We start from the raw sequence: 20,798 nt of genomic DNA, 5'->3' as shown, positions 1-20,798 counted from the left end.
TACCCTTTTTCTCCCCAGAAGAAACAGAAGAAAAGAATTCACTGCAACTCTAAAAACAACTCACTGAGGACTTCCCTGAAGCCGCAAATTTTTCAGGATGATTTAAACAAAAGCAGGATCATAATTTAGTAATTTCAATGCCTGTTGTGGTTTAACCCCAGCCAGCAACTAAGCACCACGCAGCCACTCACTCACTGCCCTCCCCCACGCAGTGGGATGAGGGAGAAAATTGGGAAAAGAAGTAAAACTCGTGGGTTGAGATAAGAACAGTTTAATAGAACGGAAAAGAAGAAACTAATAATGATAATACTAATAAAATGACAACAGTAATAATAAAAGGATTGGAATATACAAATGATGCACAGTGCAGTTGCTTACCACCTGCCAATCGACACCCAGTTAGTCCCTGAGCGGCGATCCCCCACCCCCACTCCCCCCAATTTATATACTAGATGTAACATCACATGGTATGGAATACCCCTTTGGCCAGTTTGGGTCAGCTGTCCTGTCTGTGTCCCCTCCCAACCTCCTGTGTCCCTCCAGCCTTCTCGCTGGCTGGGCATGAGAAGCTGAAAAATCCTTGACTTAGTCTAAACACTACTTAGCAACAACTGAAAACATCAGTGTGTTATCAACATTCTTCTCATGGTGAACTCAAAACATAGCATCATAGCAGCTACTAGGAACACAATCAACTCTATCCCAGCCAAAACCAGGACAATGCCTTAAGATGAAAACAAGCCTGCTGGAGCCGGGGGGATTTCTTCATAAAGCCAACAACCATCACCATGTTTTGAGTTTCTAGAGGACATGGAGAACGAAGCTATAGCTTTCACAGCCTCGTGTCCCAGAAAAATACGTCATTGCAGTCAGTGCACCCAAGAAGCGAGAAATAAAACCAGGCCTAGAAGCTATCACTTACTCACAAAACTCAGGGATGTCTTGAAGGGTTTGTACGTGACTGATACTGCTATCCATTTTTCTGTCTCCTGCATAAAGCACCAATGCACAGGCACCCTTCTCAGCCCGGGCCAGCCGGACAGCCTCGCCGGGATGCAGCGTCAGGCAGTAACAGAGACAAACATCTAATCATGTTAAGGGCAAATTTCCTCAATCCGTTTGCTGTGGTATCAAAACAGATGCTAAAACAACTATTTGCATGTTCCAATAACCAACTCCCAGCTACCCCCACCCTCAATCACCCCATGTTTCTGCGGTTTCGGGGAAAAAAAAAAAAGAATGAATCACAAGAGGCCAAAACGCAAATTGTGCCCTGATGATCTCTGAAGGGCTGCCTGCACAAGACACCTCTGCCCTACCTTTCTGGCTGCCCGAGCCTGCCCGCATTTCAGCGGCGGCGGGGCTGGGGAGATTTGCCCCCTCGTCTGAAAACACGCTCATTACTTCATTGGGAAAACAGCGCCTGGCAAGATTTGTTAATGAAAATAAAAAAATTTCAGCCAGCTGGCCAATTCTAGTAATAACATCAGTTCAGTTCTGTTCCCCCCCACCCCCCCCAAAACAGCAGCAGCATATTTAAGGAAACACAAAAGCTGTTTTCTTGGCAGGAGCCCAACCTCGCTGCAGACCTGGGATGGCAGCCGGCACCCGGGCCAGCAGCCACAGATCGCCGGAGGGGTGCAGGGAGGGGAGTCGGCTCCCTTCTCCACCCATCACGAGCAGCCGGTTTCTGCCCTTTTTTACCGCCTGCTCCCTGGACACCTCCATTTTATGTATCCCTTCCTGCCCCCGAGGAGGTTGTTTTGCTGCTGGAAGGTGCCAAATCGTGTTTGGCAACTTTCCAGTCACGATGCCAAGTGCCAAAGCCACTGGAAACCCACTGGAGACCAGCAGAGGCAGAATGTAGCTAGTTAATTAATGGCAGACTGTCCCCAAGGTAGTCTTTTATTTTTATTTAGCTTGCAAGCACCTATGAGATCAAAGCCAGACCGCAGCTCCAGTTTAATTATTTTTCTGTGAAATCAGAAGGGGTTTGTCCCCCCCTCCAGCCCATTCCAAATGTAATTTAACAACACTTGCCTTTGAAACCTTGTGCACGGAAGAAAGGTGAGCAAAACCCACTTACATTAGCTGAGGGTAATTTACATACTGTAAACTTGACAATTATTCCTTTTAGCAAGGATGTGTTTTTTGTTTCCTCTGATCTGCACAGTACAAAGCATCTCAAATATAAACAGATTACAAAAAAACGCAATAGCTTCTTGCTTCCTACATAAAATGTTTGATACTACTGGCAATTCTCAGGATCATGTTTTCATGGCAGGCAAGCAGGTTTTTTTGGAGTATGCCTTCCTTCATTTCAAAAAGGTTGAGTTTTTTGGGTAAAGGACTCCTTAGGAACAAAAAAAAAACCAAACAAAAAACAAACCATATATATGTATGTCTGCTTTTCATAAAGGACTCCTTAGACTAAATATATATATATTTAGTCTAAGGATATATATCCTACCTTAAAAGTCCCCATTTTATCCTTTCTAGACATTCAGAAAGAACCTGGACTGGGTAAAATCCATAACACTACAGGCTTCCCTGAGCCCTGAGATCCCACTATTTAAGTTTGACTCCAAAACCGAGAGGGTGAAAACACAGGTTTCACAGTTCCACGAAACCACATTACTCCGAGGACTTGGCCACGAGCAGAAATATGAAATAAACCTGTGCCTGTGCAGTGCCAAACAGAGGAGGGTCCTTCAGCAGTGGGCATCTGCTCCTCCCTGTGCAAAGCTGCAGTGAACCACCAAGCCTCCCTTTGGTATGAGCTATTAAGAAATAGCATGTAGTATTAAGTATTATTCCCAGAACTCCGATGATATATAACAGTAAAGCTGTTACTGCTCAAAACATAGTACTTTGGCAAAACAGGGTACCGTATAAATTGAAGTTAAATAACAACAGATGTGTTAATTTTAGCCTCAGTTGTATAACAGCAGCAAAAATGAGCATATGCCTACAGCTGTGGGATGAGTTCACTAAAGAAATTCAGAGAGTACATGCAAAAGCAGAAGACTGGGTGTGTTTGGGTTTTTTTTGTTGTGGTGTTTTTTTTGTTTTGTTTTGTTTTTTAGATTACATATTGTCACTTGTAAATTGTCTGATACACTTTTCCACTGAAAGGGCCTGGGAAATAGTAACCAGAGTATCCTGAGGCAAATGCAATACTGGTGTGACCTGACAGATGCCAGCACAGAACCACTGAAGGTATTCTTCTTCCTCTAGGAAGAAAGTTGAGGGACAACATGGGCCAGGCAGAAAGTCAGCCAAGATGTCCTCCAGCAGAGACGGTACTCCATGGGAGCCAGCCTGGTGGCCCACTGCCCTCAGTCCACCCGACAGCTCAGCTCCCAACTGGGTGACCTCCAGCTCCACTTCTCCAGAAAGCACTGATGTAGAAGCGTCTGGGGAGCCTGGGTCACAAGCGGGACCAAGGCTTGGAGGTGGCAAGGACAGAAGAGGGGGGTTGATACCCTCCAGGCTCTTTGCCCCCTTGCTCTTAGAGGAGCCCCTGGAGACAGCTTGGCAGCCTGTACACAGTGCACAGAGAACACGGCAGGGGAGTGTTTGGGTTTTACCCAGTCCAAGCCCCACTACCCTGAGCAGGCTTGGGAACAAGCACTGGAAGAGAAGATGACAGCCTCTGCTGGGATAGGGCAGGTTTCACCATGGATACAGCATTTGCTTTTTATGGTCCAAAACAAGCTACATTATTTTTGTTAATGCTTAATCGTTACACTAGCATGCAGGCTTTCCTCCTATTTAAAGTGGGATCTGCATTCTCAGCCCTTCCAGATCCCCTGGTTATTTAAAGCAGAGCCTACTTCTAAGTCCAGCTTCCCATCCAAGACCTGGAGGAGCAGTATGACTCACGTCCTCGCACCAAGGTCATGCCTCTGTCAGGCCCGGTAAACATCCCCAGGCTCTGACGAGCTACAGCAAGGGCACGAAACCTCCCTCTGTGGAAGAGCTGAGACTCATCTCTAGTTAGCCGCACAAGCGCACAAGTGACATGCCATCTGAAGCGGGAGCAGTTCCCCTCAGGAGGTGACCAAGAAGTCACAATCTGCACAGTAAGTAGTCTGCAAAAGGCAACTCCGGAGATAAAGTCTGTCCTCCCAAGCGATGTCTTAAGCACTGCAGGCATGCTCAGCCCCTGCCACAAGGTAAAAGTACCTCCTCCACCCAAGACCTTTTTCACTCTTCAGAAGACCTTGGTCTTCCCACCTGCACCCTCTCAGCAGCTCTCCCCAGCAAAGAGGTTGACATTTCGAGGGCTAGTCTCAGATAGGCACACAGAAGATGCTCAAGGTGGCTCAGTGTGTCACTGTCCTTAAAGCCACTTTTGCAGCTGGAAGGTTATTTTCATAACCAAGGCATAAAGAGGTAACATGTCTTGGGGAACCTGGGTTTCTGAACCAAGTGTGCCACGAGGACTGCAAAACACCTTGTCTGAGCCAGGTGCTTGGCATTGCCAGTTCATGCCCAGGGAGATCCCAGAAACCACTGTGAGCCTCCCAATGGAGAAACTATGGCTGCCACAAGGAGCTCATCTCATCTGGCAGGTCGCAGGCTCCTCCCTCGGAAAAGTTACCTTTTGCTCTTGGAAAAAGGTCAGCTTATTTCAGGAGTTATCCTCCCCGTAAAACACATACAGGGTACAACCATGGTGCAGTCAGAAGGAGAAATACCCCACCACAATTTCTTTAGCATGCAGCCTTCTTGGGGGAGAAACATGCACAGAAGTAGCACTGGGGGACAGCAGGACAACCACGTGGCCTCTGCTTTATTTTGTTCACAAATTTCCATTAGTGCCTTTCCTGTATTACCTCCATCCTGCTGCAGACACCCTGGAGGGCAGCAAATTAGGTCAGACCCATCACTAGTCCAGGGCACTGAAATGATTTTTTCACATACATTTTGCTGGTTTTGGAAAGTTTCTCATAAAAAATTGAAAGAAACCATGTATTTACTATCAGCATGTCATGCTGAGTCACTGGGTAGGCGGTGAGACTGAGGAAAGAGAATGAAACACAGGATACCAGACAGACAGTGCCACTGTCTGATAACAGACAGGCCATGCCGCTTGCCACTTCTCCCCTTCCTGACCAGAAAAGCATTATGAGATGCAGTCAGGACCCACAAGAGACAAAGCAGCTGTAGAAGTGTTTGCTGGCACCTACAGGAAGAGGAGGACTTGCCTACAACAAGCAAAGTGAACCAAGTGTTGAACTCATCTTTCAGACAGCCTGGCTTTAAGCAAACCCAAGACGATGAACGGTAACCATTTGACATCTACTAGAGATCTTTAACTCTGCATTTTTATCATTTTTTCTTTCAACTAATTTGTCCTTATTACATTGCAGATGCACAGTTTTGCCTGAATAATGTAGATGCTATCATTCAGCATCCTTTTTTCCTGCTGCTTGCACATTTGGCTGTCCTTTCTCTGGGATTCTTGGATGACTATAGTGAGCAACAGCCAAACCAACCTCTGTGCTCAGCAGACATGGAAGTACTCTCTTGCTGTCTTCCACTGAGCATGGAAGCAATGAATGAGACAACTCCTCACCTCTTTCTCAAATGCTTCCCTGGTCAAAGAAAAACAGCATTTGGCAAAAGATGCAACTGTTCAGGATGTTACTGCACCAGTGGAAGAGCTCCACATTATTTGCTAGAAAAAGCATCTTCAGTTGTGTATCCTCACCAACCACACCAGTCAGCTTGCTGCCTGGATACAACACGTCTTTGCGAGAAAAGATGCTGGATTACTTTTTACTTATTTCCCTCCATGTCTCTTCTGCACCCAGAAGAAAACAGTTCTCAGTACTCCCTGAGCTGTAATAGTTCAAAAACCACAAAACAAATGCAGAAAGGCTCACCCACAGACTGGTACCCTGGGAAACACATGCCATGTCAGGGACTTTGCAAGACCAGGTGTGATTTCGTTCAAGAAACAGGATTTTCCAGCTTTGGGAGAATGAGTTTGTTTTCAAGAAAATACATTTCAATCACCCCACCCCCCCCACCCCTTTTCATGTCCACAGGAAAAAAAAAAAAGTGATGTATATGCAACAAGTTTGTGTACATTTCTTCCAACAAAAAACCCAAGAAGTCCTCCAAAAGTATCCTGAAGTTTCACAGCGCGAATAAGATACTCTTATTTCTCAAGAAATAGCATGTCCGAAAAAGTTGACTTTTTCTTTCCTTCCTCTGGCATGTATTTGCTTTCTGTGCAGCCCCAAAGCAGTTTAAATACCTACGATCACAGTGAATTTTATGCCCAGCAGCTCTTAGCAAGTGCTGCTGCAGCTTTTAGCCTTACAAAAGCTCACCGAGTCCAAAGAGAAATGAAGCAAGGGGCTAGGGCATCAGTACACCTTTAAGACCCTCCCAACATCTCAGTTCATGAGATTTCTTTCAGGTTTCATGACAAGCCATCTTGTCCTTCCTGCACACTCTTCTCTGATCACAGCAAATTACATAGGGAACAGTCACAGAAGATGAGAATTTGCCATGTCTGCACGTGAGGCAGAATGAATGGCAAAGCCTTCTTGCAATCAAGCTGATCTAAGAGTTGTAGGTCTGTAGCAGAGCCTCATTTTTTCCACACTCAGCCAGGAAACCTGACAATCTCCAGCCTCCTGCCTTGCTACTGCTAGCAGAGAAATCCCACCAGCTGGCTTCTGAGGGCAACTTCATGGCCCCAGCCACCTCAGACAGGAGAACTAACCAGGCTTTCTTTGCTTTCATTGTCCACGTAGAAGCCTAAGAGTCAAGTCTCCAAGAACTGCAAGACAGTGGAGCTGAGGCCACATGCTGCCTCAGGCAGTTCCAGGGGAGCCTGGACCTGCAGTGCCACCATGCAATTCCCTCCCTCACCTAAGGGTAACAAGTCTGACCTGCTCAAGATATTCCTTAAGAAACATGAACAAGTGCATCTCTGCCAGCTCTCAGGTTAGAAAACTGGTGAGCTTGTACATTGGCATTAAGTATTACCATACAGGTAAAGCAGCTTCCTCTGTTGTAATTCAGATACAGGGGACAACGGTGCTATGCAAAGCCCTCAAGACCTGGATCTCAGGGGGAAGGCTCCCCTGGGAGCATGGGCAGCCCTCACTTCCCAAAGACGTCACCCTTCCAAAAGTCGCAGCACCCAGCCCTAGCAAAGTTCTGCAAATAAGCAGCACGTGACCTCCCTTGGGAGTACACCCACTATGCCCACTTCCCTACTCGTACTGGGAATGAGACCTGGTGCAACAGGACTTGCAGTGTCTCCTGTTCCACTGCCAATTCCTTCCCTTGTCCACAGAAGCCTAGCAAGCTGCTCTTCCTCCTCCTCCTTTCATCCAGCACTCACGCTATTTCTGGGAAGCAGCACATAAGCTCAGGATATGAAGCACTCCACCGTAGCCTAGGCTTTTGCAGCCTGGGTCAGCCATGGTGTAAGCTAGGACTGAGAGCAGCCTTATTACTGTCTTCTCATCTCTACCACAGACACTTCTGACGTGTTTCTTTCTCAAGTTTAGAACAATTTGACATTTCTTTCAATGCAACAGAGAAAGAAAATTTTGCTCCCTTCAGCAAGAACGCTGGCACTTGCTCTCTGCAGAGATGGTTTAAAGAAAAAATCCCTAGAAATCTGAGAGCTCAGGCCCTCATCTCTCACTAGCATTCTCAAGCAGTCTCAGGCATTTGAGCAGTCTCAAATGCCATGCTTGAAGTCAAACAACCCAAAATTAAATAGCCACATCACTTTCCACATTGTGTGTCAGGGCACGTTCCTCATGCAAGCATGACTGACACATGTAGCCATGAAAGGACTAGAGAGACAAGGAGGTCAGCCATAGGAAGAAGTAGTGAAGAACATCTTGAGAATTATATTACATGGAAAAGAGCTACAGAAAAGATAGGGGAGGCTGTGTTCCCATTTATAAGCGCTGACCTCTGGGAAAAGCTTATAGCAAGGGCAGATTGCACACTGCTACAAGGTACTTGGAACCTCTCCATTGAGCTGGATGCAGAGTCCTAACAGCGTTAAAAGATGCCTGTGCAATTAGTGAGAAAAGTCAAAACCAAACCAAGTGGGCTAGAGCCAACCACCCTGCAGAAGGGCTGTGAAGAGTGTGCACACCCAGACGCTGTCACAGCCTTCAGCCGATGGAGCTTTCCACCAGCTCAGTGTCCTAGCTCCCCTCCATCACTGTCTTCCTCCTCGCCACCTGCCTCCTCTCCTCCATGTCATATGCTTTCCCTTGTCAGAAAAAGACCTGCCCTTGCAAAAACAGTATTTGAAAAGTCACCTTGGCAACAGAGTTCCTTCGAGCAGACATCTGTGAGGCAATGACTCATAGGTTTGCCATCGCAACCTGAAAACAAGGGGTGTGTGTGTGTGGGTGTGTGTGTGCGCACACAGAGGTGTAGTTCTGAGCTGTCTTTACTTTTTGCAGCAAGTATTTTTAAGGTTCATATAAAACCATGGACACCACCAAGGTGGACCACCAAAGTAGACTCCAGGGAGTCCACATTGTGGCACAATATGGAGTCAGCAAGTCCTCTTCCACAGAGAATAAAAACCTGTATTTTAACAACAAAGATACATGCACAAGAGATACTTGTGTGGATATTGCAGTTTCAGTATGGACCAGTGGGAAGAATAGAACACAATTTCTATAAACGCTTAAAGAGCAACAAATATCTGGAATGAGATTTATTCTGAGACCAAAAGTAATTCATGTTTGCCAATGGGCAAATTATCTCCTTAGGGCTTACTAAGGGAGACAGATTACTGAAATATCCCTATGCTTTTTGAAAACACCTTGCAGGCTTATATTTTAAAGATATTTTCCCCAAAATATCCTTTCCATTCCTGCTAATAAAATTACCTTTGACTACCTTGTCCTTTGAAAAGTCTGAAAAATCAGTAGTTCAATACCTTCTGTAGTATTACATAGGGAAAGACCTAGATCTGAATGTGTTACACCATTTGATTTTACCTGGTGCTTTTAATTTATGCAAAATGCAAGAAAACATTAATTTACCTTAATTCCCTTGTCTTTTAACTGTGTACTAGCTCATAGACAATTAAATGGGCATTCTCTAGGGAAGTTTTCCATTTCTAGCCACTGGCTCCTATAACCCCTCTTGCATTTGTTTTGGTACCTGGCATTTCTTTTACAAGTGTATTCTTACCTATCACTTCATATATGCTCTTTCAGCTCCTTAGAGGAGCCAGCTCTGCTCAGTTGTACTTGCTATTACGTTCTCAATGCATGGATTTAGTGGTGACACTGCAAACCGGTCTTCAATCTCCTTCCCTGGGTTTGACAACAGGCAGATTTCTTCCCACCTGCATTTATCCACTCCAGTCCTTGGTTTCTGAAGAGCTCCTTTAATGAGACTGCATACAAAAGACTTCTGTTTTATCCAAAATACTGATTTTACTGTTTGGCAGTTTTATATAGTTGAAGCCACCCTACACCTCAGACAATTCTGTAGCTCCTGCAAGTCATGCACAAGAGAGGTTTAGACATAACCGACGTTTATGCATATTTATGAACAAACTTACATGTTCACCATAGCTGTGTTTTAACCACAGGTATTTTTCCTCAAAATACACAACAGAGAACCTCATTTTATGCTGCATTTTCCTCAATGCCAAAGCAGTGGCCTGATGGGGTGCTGGGGGAAAGAGAAAGGGCAGACAACAATAGGGAAGAGAGGGACAAAATAAGTATTTAAGGATGTTCAGAGGAACTGCAAAAGTACAGAGGGTGAGACTTCCGAGGCAGACAGGCAAATATGTCACTGTCACGTACCACTGCAGCACTGGCAGCAGACCAGCTGTGCACAGAAGGATGTGCAAGATGATACCTAGAACGAGTTGGAGTTGTTTTCTGTTCTTCAGGGATTACAGCAGACACTACAATGTGTTAAATGCAGAGCCCCACCTTCCCTCCCACTTCTCCAGATAATACATTTCATGGATTTGTTGGTTTGTTATTAGAAGCACTGAGTTTTCCTTGTCCCCTCAAGCCAGGTTTAGCATCTAAAGCCATCTACCCTCCCTCTACTCGGAAAAACAGGACGTGGGAGAGATTCAGACAGAATAATCTGAAATTATTTCTTTCAACTGAAACAGGGAAGGACGGGCAACCGGACTGCATTCACCATTTGCCTCGGTGAAACAAGTGCCTGCAGGAACCTCTTCCTTAACCAACTGACAAGGCAAGGACGCAGCCAGTAGGAAGAGCTGCAGCTGGACCTTTCCTCAGATGGAGATGGAAGAAAAGAGGCAGGAGGAATCCCAGGGCTCAGCCCTTCTGGTACTGCTGAGTGAAGGCAGTGCATACTTTACCTGCCAGTAAGAGTGGCAAAGAAGAGACTCTAATAAAACAGTCACACAGCTAAATATTATCTAAACCCAAAGACAAGGCTGCACCTTCAACTCTTCTGTTGCATCTATTTTGATGCAAATACACATGAAGGTGCAGAAAGAGACATTTCTCCAGTAACATGCAGCTTATGACCCTCGCACAGGCCAAAAGCGCTGCTCTGTCCCTTCTTCATGATCCCTTCTACTTCCTGAAAAAGTGCACAGTAAACCCAGGCTGTCAGAACAAGCTTTGCATGGAAACGTGGCAGTAAGTAATGGCAACAGTGCTGGCATCCCTGGGATGCATGAGTTTGCAGCTAGTCTGTAGTGTCTTCAGTAAAGCAGACTGCCCTTTGGCTGGCCTCTGAGTGCCATCCTCTCACCATGCAGAAGAACACCACACCTCATCATGATTTTTGCTAAAACACTAATGATGGATGGCAAATGCTTCCTCTGACATGGGAAAGCCTGCAGATTCCAAATTCGAACTACTTCAGAATTTAAGGATACGTTAACAGAGATTACAAAACTATCTCCATCAAAATCCTTTTGTTGTAATTTTTTTTACTTTGTTTTGAAAAACCACAATGTTGCAAAATGAAATTATTTCAAAATTTTTTCCCAATTTTCTTTGGATCTTCCTCACAAACAATTTAGGGATACAAATGGATTTTTAGGGAGCTTTTCATTAGAAAATGCAAATTAGGAACCACTCTATAGCAAAAAACCACCCCTAAGACTGTCCCGCAGTAATCAGACATCCTGCAGGACCACTCTATCAGATGCCTTAAAACAGAGAGAGGTTGTTATATCTATGCTGCTAGGGTAAAAAAATTCTTACATTGCACAAAGAGTGCAAGATGTAACTGGAAAACACGTACAAAAGAGACAGCATTACACAGGCAAACCTCACTCTGACATTGCCCGAGTCAGCAATAGCATTTCTTCAAAAGGGGAAAATTACACAGAAAACCATTTTATAAATTATATTTCTAATGACAGACCGACCCTCTCACCCTTCTCTAAGTAGTGTCCAAGCTTAGGTTTCATTTATGGCTATTTCCAGGCTTTGAACCTAAATGTCCTCCCTACATTCATGTCCCACAAGTCAAGTCACAGCTCTGGCCACTCCATACAGAGCGGGATGTACCACAAGAACCATGGTCTTCAACTCTACAGTCCATCCACTCTGTTTTAGGACAATTTGACTTAAGTATTTGAAAATACTTCTTGCAGGCTTGTTCAGACCCTCTAGTTTGGCTGAGACTGGGTACTCAGTCTCCAAATGGAGATCAGTAACAAGCAGCAACCCTCAGGGGTCCCTACTGAGACCGATACTGTTCAATAACTTTATTAATAACATAGACAATGGGATTGAGTGCACCCTCAGCAAGTCTGTGGATGACACCAAGCTGAGTGATGCAGTTGATTCACGTGAGGGAAGGAATGCCATCTGGAGGGACCTGGACAAGCTGGAGGAATGGGCCCACGTGAACCTCATGAAGTTCAACAAGGCCAAGCACAAGGTCCTGCTACACTGCAGCTGGGCTAATTTGAACAGCCACGTAAGTGGCTATAGCCCAGTGTTTAAATCCCCAAATACCTTAAAACCTTCATAATAAAGCAGGGTTTAGCTCATCACAGACATTGCAGTAACTGAGCAGGAGGGACAAAGAAGAAAGCTCTGTACCCCCCACCACATTCACCGAGGTCAGGCTACGTGACATTTTTATCCTAGTTGTAGCACTGGGGAAGCCAGCAGGGATACCATTTCAGGTTAAGCACACAGCTCATATTAAAGGCTGCCTTTGACCAGAGGTTTTCCAAGATTTCTGATGGACAGAATCCAATGTGAACTGGTAGCAAGACTTCACAGCAGAGAAATATTTTTTTTTTTTCCATCTGTACTTCTTAAGCCATGTAACCACAATGGCTCTCTGTAGGCTCTCTGCATGTCTAAGGGAGGCACAAGAGTCAGAGCAAGGGAGACCACCAGGCAGCAAAGGGGACAAGTGGCATTTATTTGCACTCTCTGTGATGTGGAGACCTGGCAGAGGAAGGCATCTTCCAGCAAGCAGCCACTCAGCTCCTGGATCAGGTCAACCATTGACAGGTACTCACTCTGCCTGAGTAAGGGAGATACTGGCAATTTCCAGGAAGCCCCCCAAAGGTGAGATGTTGACTGGAAGCACTCCAGCCTGGCTTCCAACAGACAAGAGGATTTAGCAGTAGTCACTGAGGTGGCATAGGGCATCTCTTGGAAATTTATGACCAGCAGAGAATAACAAGCAGTAACAGGCCAGAAACAATAGTACCAGCGACGTAGCAATGCCCAGACCACCACCAGCCAAGGGACTTGCAACCATTAAAAGGCAAAAATGAAAGCAAGCACACCATGCCACTCCAACGTCTCTCTATCCCCTTCCTCTCAAACACACACACACACAATGCTACTTAAGCTGGTAGGTAACAAATATCACTGGAATGACATACTGTTACACATAATTAAAATATTAACTAATTTGACTGCTGAGTGCACTGTGATCAATACTTAATTATATTTCCAGGCAATACAACAATGTCAGCCAGAAACTGAATTGAGTAGAAAATGCAGATACATAACTTGAGGGTAAAAACAAAACTGTCACAAGAACAGCAATAAGTGGGACTTGTACAGGAGTTTCAGCAGCACATGCAGAGTGGAGATAACAGATCTTTACAGTGAAGGAGGAAGAACTGAGCCATGAAGGTCAGAAGGAGAATGTCAAAACTGGCTGAGTTGATAGGTTCAAATGACAAGAAGATAAGAATGAAGCTCTTGCACAGAGAGAAAGGGCGGGGGGGAAACCAGGAACTGCTAGGGATGGGGCAGAAACAAGGGCATTAAGGGAAGCTGGACATCCACATGACACCATTAAGTGTACAGAGAGATTTGTCTTCCAACAGATAGGTGCAGGGCTGCAAGGCAATTGATGCCACAGCAAAACCGAAGCCCACAGAAAGCCCACCTGGGCAGATGGGGGTGGGGGGGAGAAAAGCTTTCAGGAAAGCATGAGGACCATTTCAGTTCCCAGCCTAGTGACCTGAGGAGGCTACTCACTCAGCGTTGTCTTCATCACGGAGCACATGAGGCACAGATTGGGCAGGTTTTATCCTCTCCTTTTATCCGAAGAGAAGGAATAAGCATTCAAAGGAACAGAAGGCAGCAGAGAAGAGCTGGGAGAGGAGAGGATTCCCCCCACCATCACTTCCTCAGTCTCTGGTTCACTAGAGGGGCATCAAGTACTTCACCCCAGCATCTTGCCTTTCAGAAATAACTGTGCTCATGCCAATCAGTGCTTTGCAGAAAAATCTGAACCTATTACTTTTTAAACATGACAGCTGACCCAAGCCTGGTCTCTGCATCCCATCATACCCCGTGGCAGCCACTATTCCAATGGCAACAAGGACTTGAACTTGCCCGAACTAGAACACTGCCTAAAATTTATTCCTGAAGCCCTCCATGCTTCACAAGTGTCCAGAAATACAAGGACACAAAGGAAGCAAATGTGTGAAAACTCTTCCCAGCTAATGGCTTCCCTGCCTCTCCTTGGGAGATTTGCTAAATTAGCATCTGAAGTGTGCATTGTCTTCCAGTAGTGCAGAACCCTGAGCGTGTGAGCCAATTTAGCCCTGAAGAAAAGGATTCACTGGATGGCCCTGACTGAATGCATACCTTTAACGCTGTCATGGCAAGCGGCTATCTCAGGATGCCTTTTCAGCCAGAGAGCATGCTCAGAAAGCAGAGGGGATGCTCGATCAGTACAAAGGACCATCTTGCCACCATGGTCCAGGGAGCTGTATAACCTCAGGCTTGGTCTGCCTTGAAGTTCAGAGCACAGTGGCAGAGGTGTGACAAGGAAGCTGAAATGCCACTCCTCTGCTTTCCCACCCCCAAAGACCTTCCATTAAGCAGAAACAGTGCTTCAGCATTTATAATCAAGCTGGGATTCCACCAAAATACATATTCCAGAAAAACACGTCAGGCAACAGACAAAAAGCCTGAAATGTAGCCAGCTACACCTAAGGTATGCAGTCCTCAGCCTCTGCTAGACTATGCATCAGAGGAGCCTTGACTTAATTTAATAAACTCTCTGTTCAGTAAATCTGCTTCCTTGGCACACTAGCAGCCTCTTCCACTACATGCCTGTACAGGCAAAGTTTCCAGCACACCACTCCAAGGTCTCTGTATGCCAACACCACACCTACTGTTAAAGGGATTGCTCCCATCCATCAGCAAACATCCATCAGCACAGCAAGAGCAGTTGCTTCTGCACAAGGCCCTCGCATGCATGTTAAAAATCAGAGTAACTTCCTTCTAATACAAATAGGAGAGCTAATTTAATTCTCCAGCATGGCTTCCTGCCCGGGTCCAAGTCTATGAAGAAGGGGGGACTGCCTGTGCAGACACACTTCTCAGACTCTGCTGTGATACCGGCAAGATGCTCAGGGATGGTTTGGGGAACAGGGAAGAGGTCTGGAAGCAGCTGACCTGCTCCAGGGAATACTGAATGCAATATTGGATTGCTCATCTCTAATGGAACTAGAGGAAAAAAAAAATCAATTGTAATCGACTTCTCTGTTAATGACACAGAGACAGGGCTGTTTCCTCTGGAAAGATCGACATGCAACGTGCAGCACTATCGATACCAGTGGCATTATCAACACATGACATTTGGAAACTTGGCACAGAGACAACAGCAGGCAGACTCCAGCAGAGAGCAGCTCAGGGTGCAGGCAAACAAGAGCTTAGCTTAAGCTTAGCTTACCCACAGGCTTGTTGCTGCAACAGCAGCAGCCTTCCACCATGCCTCCCACACACACTCCTATCCCAGCTCTGGTGTGCACCTCAAACAGAAAAACCTAACTCATGTCCACCCAGGTTAGTTTTCTGCTAGTTTAGTGAGCTGAACCAAATCAAGTCAGCATCAGGCCAGGAAGACACATGGTCAGGAGCAGGGGGAGGAAGAAGCAGGCCTCCTCATCTTCAGCAGCAGCAAGTTGTTTGAGACAGCTGGACTGATCTTTCAGACTTCAGCCCCGAGGTCTGAAGTGCCCATAATCTATTTTAGACAGAAGTTAAAATTTCTCAGCAGCAACATATCTCTAGGCCAACTGTTGTCTTTACTCCAGCCTGACATGAATGAGCACACGAGCATTCCAGGTCCCCCGTATGGGCTCACAAGCAAGAGCACAGGGAATGTCTGCAGAACCTCTTGGGGCTGGAGGAACAGGGCGGCTCATAAGATTTGGCACTGGCAGTAGCTACAGCCTTCTAACTTCTTCAGCTAAGTAATTTGTTTTTCGTAATAGTTATTAGGTACTGGAAGTTTTAAATGCCCAGCTAAGCATTTTGAGGAAAGTACTGCTATATTCTCCAGCTTTTCCCTGCTGGCTGCTGTCAAAAGATGGGATTGCCCAACTTGGCTATCCTTTGGTTCTGACCCAGTACACCCACTCATATGCCAAGCTATGTGGGAAGGTGGGAAAGATCTTGTCACAGTAAGATGTTCAGCAGTGACATCACTGACCAATCCCTTGAAACAAGATAAACCTGAAAATCGTTGTCTCATGCCTCTGGCCTAAGGATCTAACTTGGTAATTCCAGCAGTGAGCAGGATGCTGGAAATTAAGTACAATTTCAGAGTTTGATTAGTGGAGATTTTTTTGGTTTAAAGTTTCCTTTACTGAGCCCAGACCAGAAAACCCTCAATCGTCTACTAAACTCAAGCTAAAAAACATAACAAAGGGATAAAGGACCGCAATCCGGGAATACTACTGCCTTGTGCCTAATTTACTCTAAGTAGATTAGCTGGACTGCCACGACACAGGATAAATCTATTCTAATGCAGAGTGCAGTCCTCTCCTCTGCTCTCTGCATGCTGCCAGGAGCCCAGGTGTGAAAGTCCCGTTGACAGTTTGGGATAGAATAAGCAGCGAGGCTGAGCTGGATCCTGAAATACATCCCAATTTCAAGATTCTTCTAGTTTTGTTCAAACCAAGCAACAAAAATGCATAACAGTGCTGCTTCAAAGGGCCAAGAAGTCCTGCGTCTAGCATCTGCATTGCTGAGGACAGGTGACCCAGCTCTGTCCAGAAGTCAGGGTGACCCACCCCATCCATCACCTTGCAGGCCCAGCTCTCCCACTCACAGCAACCACAGAAATGCATGCTTCTTGCCGTCAGACAAGGAGGGGAAGAAACAAATCTCCTAATCGAACACCCCACCATCAATTCCCACCGTGATAGCAGCCTGGAAGTACAAAACAGAAGTAGCTTCAGAAACAGGTTGACAGGGGTCAACATCAAACCAGCAGGTTTTGACCTGCTTTAACACCAGCTCATCAACAGCCTGAAGAATCTTCCTCCCTCCCCACTTTCACCTGCTGCTTTAAATGTTTCTAGCTACAGATTTCTCAGCTGGGTTCTGCCTCTTCCTGAGGACCTAATTAAGAAGAACAGCCAAAAGGCAGCCACCACAGCTCCACTGGGAAATAAGGCAAGATGTGACATGGGAGAAGGAAGGCTACCAGAGGCAGGACCTGGCATGACACCGTGGCTTGATTTCACAGCCAGACTCAGACCCTACCTCAGGTTTGACTCCAGAATAGCCATGTTGTTAGACAGGAGGAGGTAAGGGAGGGGAGCAGCTGGCAGAGGACTCCTAACAGGGAAACCTGAATGCATGCTCTGAATAAAGAGTTTTTGGGGTGAACCCCGACAGTATCTCCCACATCCCTCTGTTGAACACTTGCAAGGAACACTGCCACAAGATCTCCTCCCTCTCTTCTTCCCTACAGATTACTTGAGTAACAGCTGAATAGTTTAGTCTCTCATGGCACAAATGCCTCTCCTTTCCTCCTATGGACCTGTAACTGTCCCATGAATGAGCTTCCACCATCTCCACAGTACTCCCTTCCTTTCCTACTCACTCTCTAGGGGTACTGGGATGTCAACACCTCCATCTCAATACCCAGAAGGGAGATCTTGGTAAGAGTTCAGGCCACCAAGGCTACAAAATTCAAGACTATCAGCTCAAGGCTGTGCAAGCACACCAAGGATGCAGTAGTTTTCAGATACAAATGACAAGAAAGAAAGTGTCCGCACTGGCTCTTGGAGAGCGGATGACGTGAAGAAAGCAGGCAGCCAGAAAGATGCCCTCCTGCATGAGCCAAGCAGCACTTGATGCAGCCCTGCTGCATGCTAGCTGAGCATCTTGTGTGCAAAGGTTTCAAAGTTACATAGGATCCCAGCACCCGCTGCTATAGTGATATAGGCTCCTTCCTTCTGGCATGTCAACACCTGGGTACTCTAACAGGAGGTCCAACCTCCTTGTCTCTTGCTGACCTTCTCTGGTCACTAAACTTTCACCCACAGGGACCTCAGGAAAGAGAACAGCAGGAAACAAAATGCCAATGATGTAAGAAGAAAAATACAGCAGATATGCGTGACATTTGGTGACACACACAGGCCTACATCTGTGGCCTGACTGACAGGGTCTTGTAAGTTACGTGTTGTGTGTTTGCAAACAGGAAATTCATAACTGGTCCCAGACACACATATAGAAAGAATCAGATACACATAAAATCAGTGCTACTGCATCAGCCACCCCACTGCCCAGTTTGGCCCAGAGCACGTACCCAGAGAGGAGTACGTGGCTACTAAATTAAAGATGCAAGCGTGACAGAAACTTCCCTTTGGATGTGCACATGGGAATTTTACAAGGAATAAACAGACACAGCTTGAATTTTGGAATAAGCCAATAAACAGAAGAAAACAGAATGGGAAGAGAAACACAGGAGAGGACTATGAGCTCTAGTCTGCTTTAGGAGCGGGTGTGAGGTGAGAAGGAGGGTTTGGGCAGAAGACCACATGATCCAAGACCTTGCAGCGTGCAGAGACCAAGCATCAGATGTGCATTTAAAGGATTCACCACAGGGACCACCACTCTGTTAGCTACCTTGGACAGCCTTCTACTCCTTCCAACCCTCTGAGGGATAGGCTGAAATCCCGTCCTATGTAACCCTGTGTAACACTAGGAGTTTGTGATTAATTAAGCTAGCCAAGAGCAGGAGCACAGACACAGTGAAACTGAAGGGCATTCTCTGCCTCCAGCTTGGTGGTGGAGTGACTGAGCAAGATAGCAGGTTACACACCATCACTGCGACAAACTGGCCATAGCATTTAACCAGACCTGAACCACTGCAGAAATTCTGCCACATGCTGTAGGGTGGAAATCTATTATCACAGCAGCTTGCATGACTGATATGGCACACCACAGCAGGGCAGGGGAGGAAGGGGGGATGTGGCAGGAGGCTTCCCTTCCCTAGGTCAAAGCTTGCTATGGGACAACTCTCCTCTCTCAGCTCGGCTCTCCCTGATGTGCTGAACGAGTTGCTCTGGTTTCCCATAATCACATGCCCAAGCCCAGAAGAGCAAAGCTCCAGGCTCCAGGACCAGCCATGCTGGGAGGTTAACCAGACACATCCTTTGCTGGGACAAAGGGGCAGGAAGAAGGTTCAAGCCTCTTCCAGTGAACCCCCCTGTGCCTTATCCTGGGCAAGACTAAACAACAAAGAGGATGAAAAAAAGGCTTGCCCCACCTTATTTTCTTTCAGGTAGTGCGTGAATCACTGGTAATGAATTTTGCCTTTCAGTGCCACCCTAGTTAATCCAATGAGTCCCTGCTCTTTCCAACTGATTGCTGCCTCTGCTTTCCACTCAGCCTCCAAACAGTTGCTTCCCAGCCACTTGGGCTCAGGTTACCCTTTTTCCAGACCAGCAGAGTCAGCATTTATATTGTCTACTATATTTTTTGCCCTGTTTGCTTGTTTAACCATAATCTCTCCTCTCCCCATCAGTGCTACGGTAGCCAGTCTTGGCCATAGGCTTTATTTTCCAGACAAAACCTGCACACCCTATCTTGAAGCAAGAAACATGGAGCAGATGCCTTGTATCTTACAGAAGGCTTTGTGTTACATTTCCATACTTTACCTGAGATAGCACTGCCAGCAAACTCCTGCCACATGCACTGGACAAATGTCTTTCCCTTTTCTTTTTTCCTCGCCAATTAATTTCATGACAGATCTGAAAGCCAGCAGGAAGCACAGGAGAAAAGAAGATAAGTACAGACTAATGACTGCAAAACAGATTGGGAAGATTTAGCACCTTTCAGCCAGTTACAAGAACGCTACAGGCAGAAGGGACAAAAAAGCCTAAAGCCTAACTTGTACCCCTGAAATATTTTAATCAGCTCCTCTCGATTCCAGCAGGACTGTCATAGAATTGTATTAAAGGCAACTGCGCAAGGTCAGATTCTTAACACTTTCATTTCAGTTTTTAAATTGCACTAGAAATACAGTGACAAGTTTATGCTAAAATAGCCAAATGGCAGAATTACTGCACGAATCTATTTGGGACTGGGATCAGGAAAGAAAAAAATTCCACTTTGGTGCTGCTTAGCTATGCCTCTGGCATCCCCCTGGCCCCATCCCCAGCTGTAGGTGCCTGCAGCTTCAGGAGACAAAGAAGAGCGACAGGAACTGTGGGTTGGAGGGAACACCCAGCATCCTTGCAGGCTCTTCACCGCACACAGAGGGCGACAAGAGCATCGCTGCTGTGAAGCATGTGGCTACTTACCTCTTACTGCTGCAAAGACAGATGTTACTGCCATGTGCAAGCCTAACTAGCAGAACAGATGAATACAGGAAAAGTCCCCAACATCCCTCTTGCACATTTCCAGGAAGTCTACTGCCTCTGTCCTTTTAGTGGTTTTCATTTGAATACCTCCTCTTTGCAAGGCTCCCCTGAGACTGAAGTGCCACAGGCCCTACTGATTGGCATTCAATTCAAGATTAGCAGTCCTTGTGTTTCAATAAAGTGCCCTCCACAGCATTACAAATCCAGTTGCCCAGTTATGCAGTAGATGTGATTATAGCATGTGCACAAATTAGGAGATATGACATCACATGCAATTGCAAGCCAGGGTTGCAAACGCAATGGAAACCCCAAGATGTGACGTGCACTAGAGATGCAGCCAGCCTAACATAATGCACACTGGTAATAGCCATGGCCAGTCCCCCCTTCCCTTTCGCCCTGTCCAGTGAGCAAGCACTGCTCCTGCCAATCATCAGCAGGAGCTACACACAAAAACCTCGGAGAGCTTTAACAGAAGACACTTCAAGGACTTGAGTTTGAGCCTTGGTGTCCAGCTTTACCCCTAGTAAATAGTACCATTGGGCTAAGAACACACCAGACCTGACCAAAGCTTCACACAAGTCAATACCGCACGTCCAACAGGGCCAGCAATGAATGCCCAAGTATGGAACGGGTGCATTTAGTACCCCCAATGTATTTTTATTCCGGGGGATCT

At 46.1% G+C, this 20,798-nt stretch overlaps 1 protein-coding gene across 1 annotated transcript in view; it reads right to left on the bottom strand.

The window, feature by feature from the left end:
- Positions 1-20,798, bottom strand: part of SLX9 (SLX9 ribosome biogenesis factor) — a 57,114-nt gene that overhangs the window by 13,485 nt on the left and 22,831 nt on the right. The gene's annotated exons all lie outside the window — the stretch shown is intronic.

The sequence above is a fragment of the Accipiter gentilis genome, chromosome 1 (genome assembly GCF_929443795.1).
Source record: "Accipiter gentilis chromosome 1, bAccGen1.1, whole genome shotgun sequence".
Taxonomy (NCBI): Eukaryota; Metazoa; Chordata; class Aves; order Accipitriformes; family Accipitridae; genus Astur; species Astur gentilis.
This window is presented reverse-complemented; position numbering and strand designations above follow the sequence as displayed.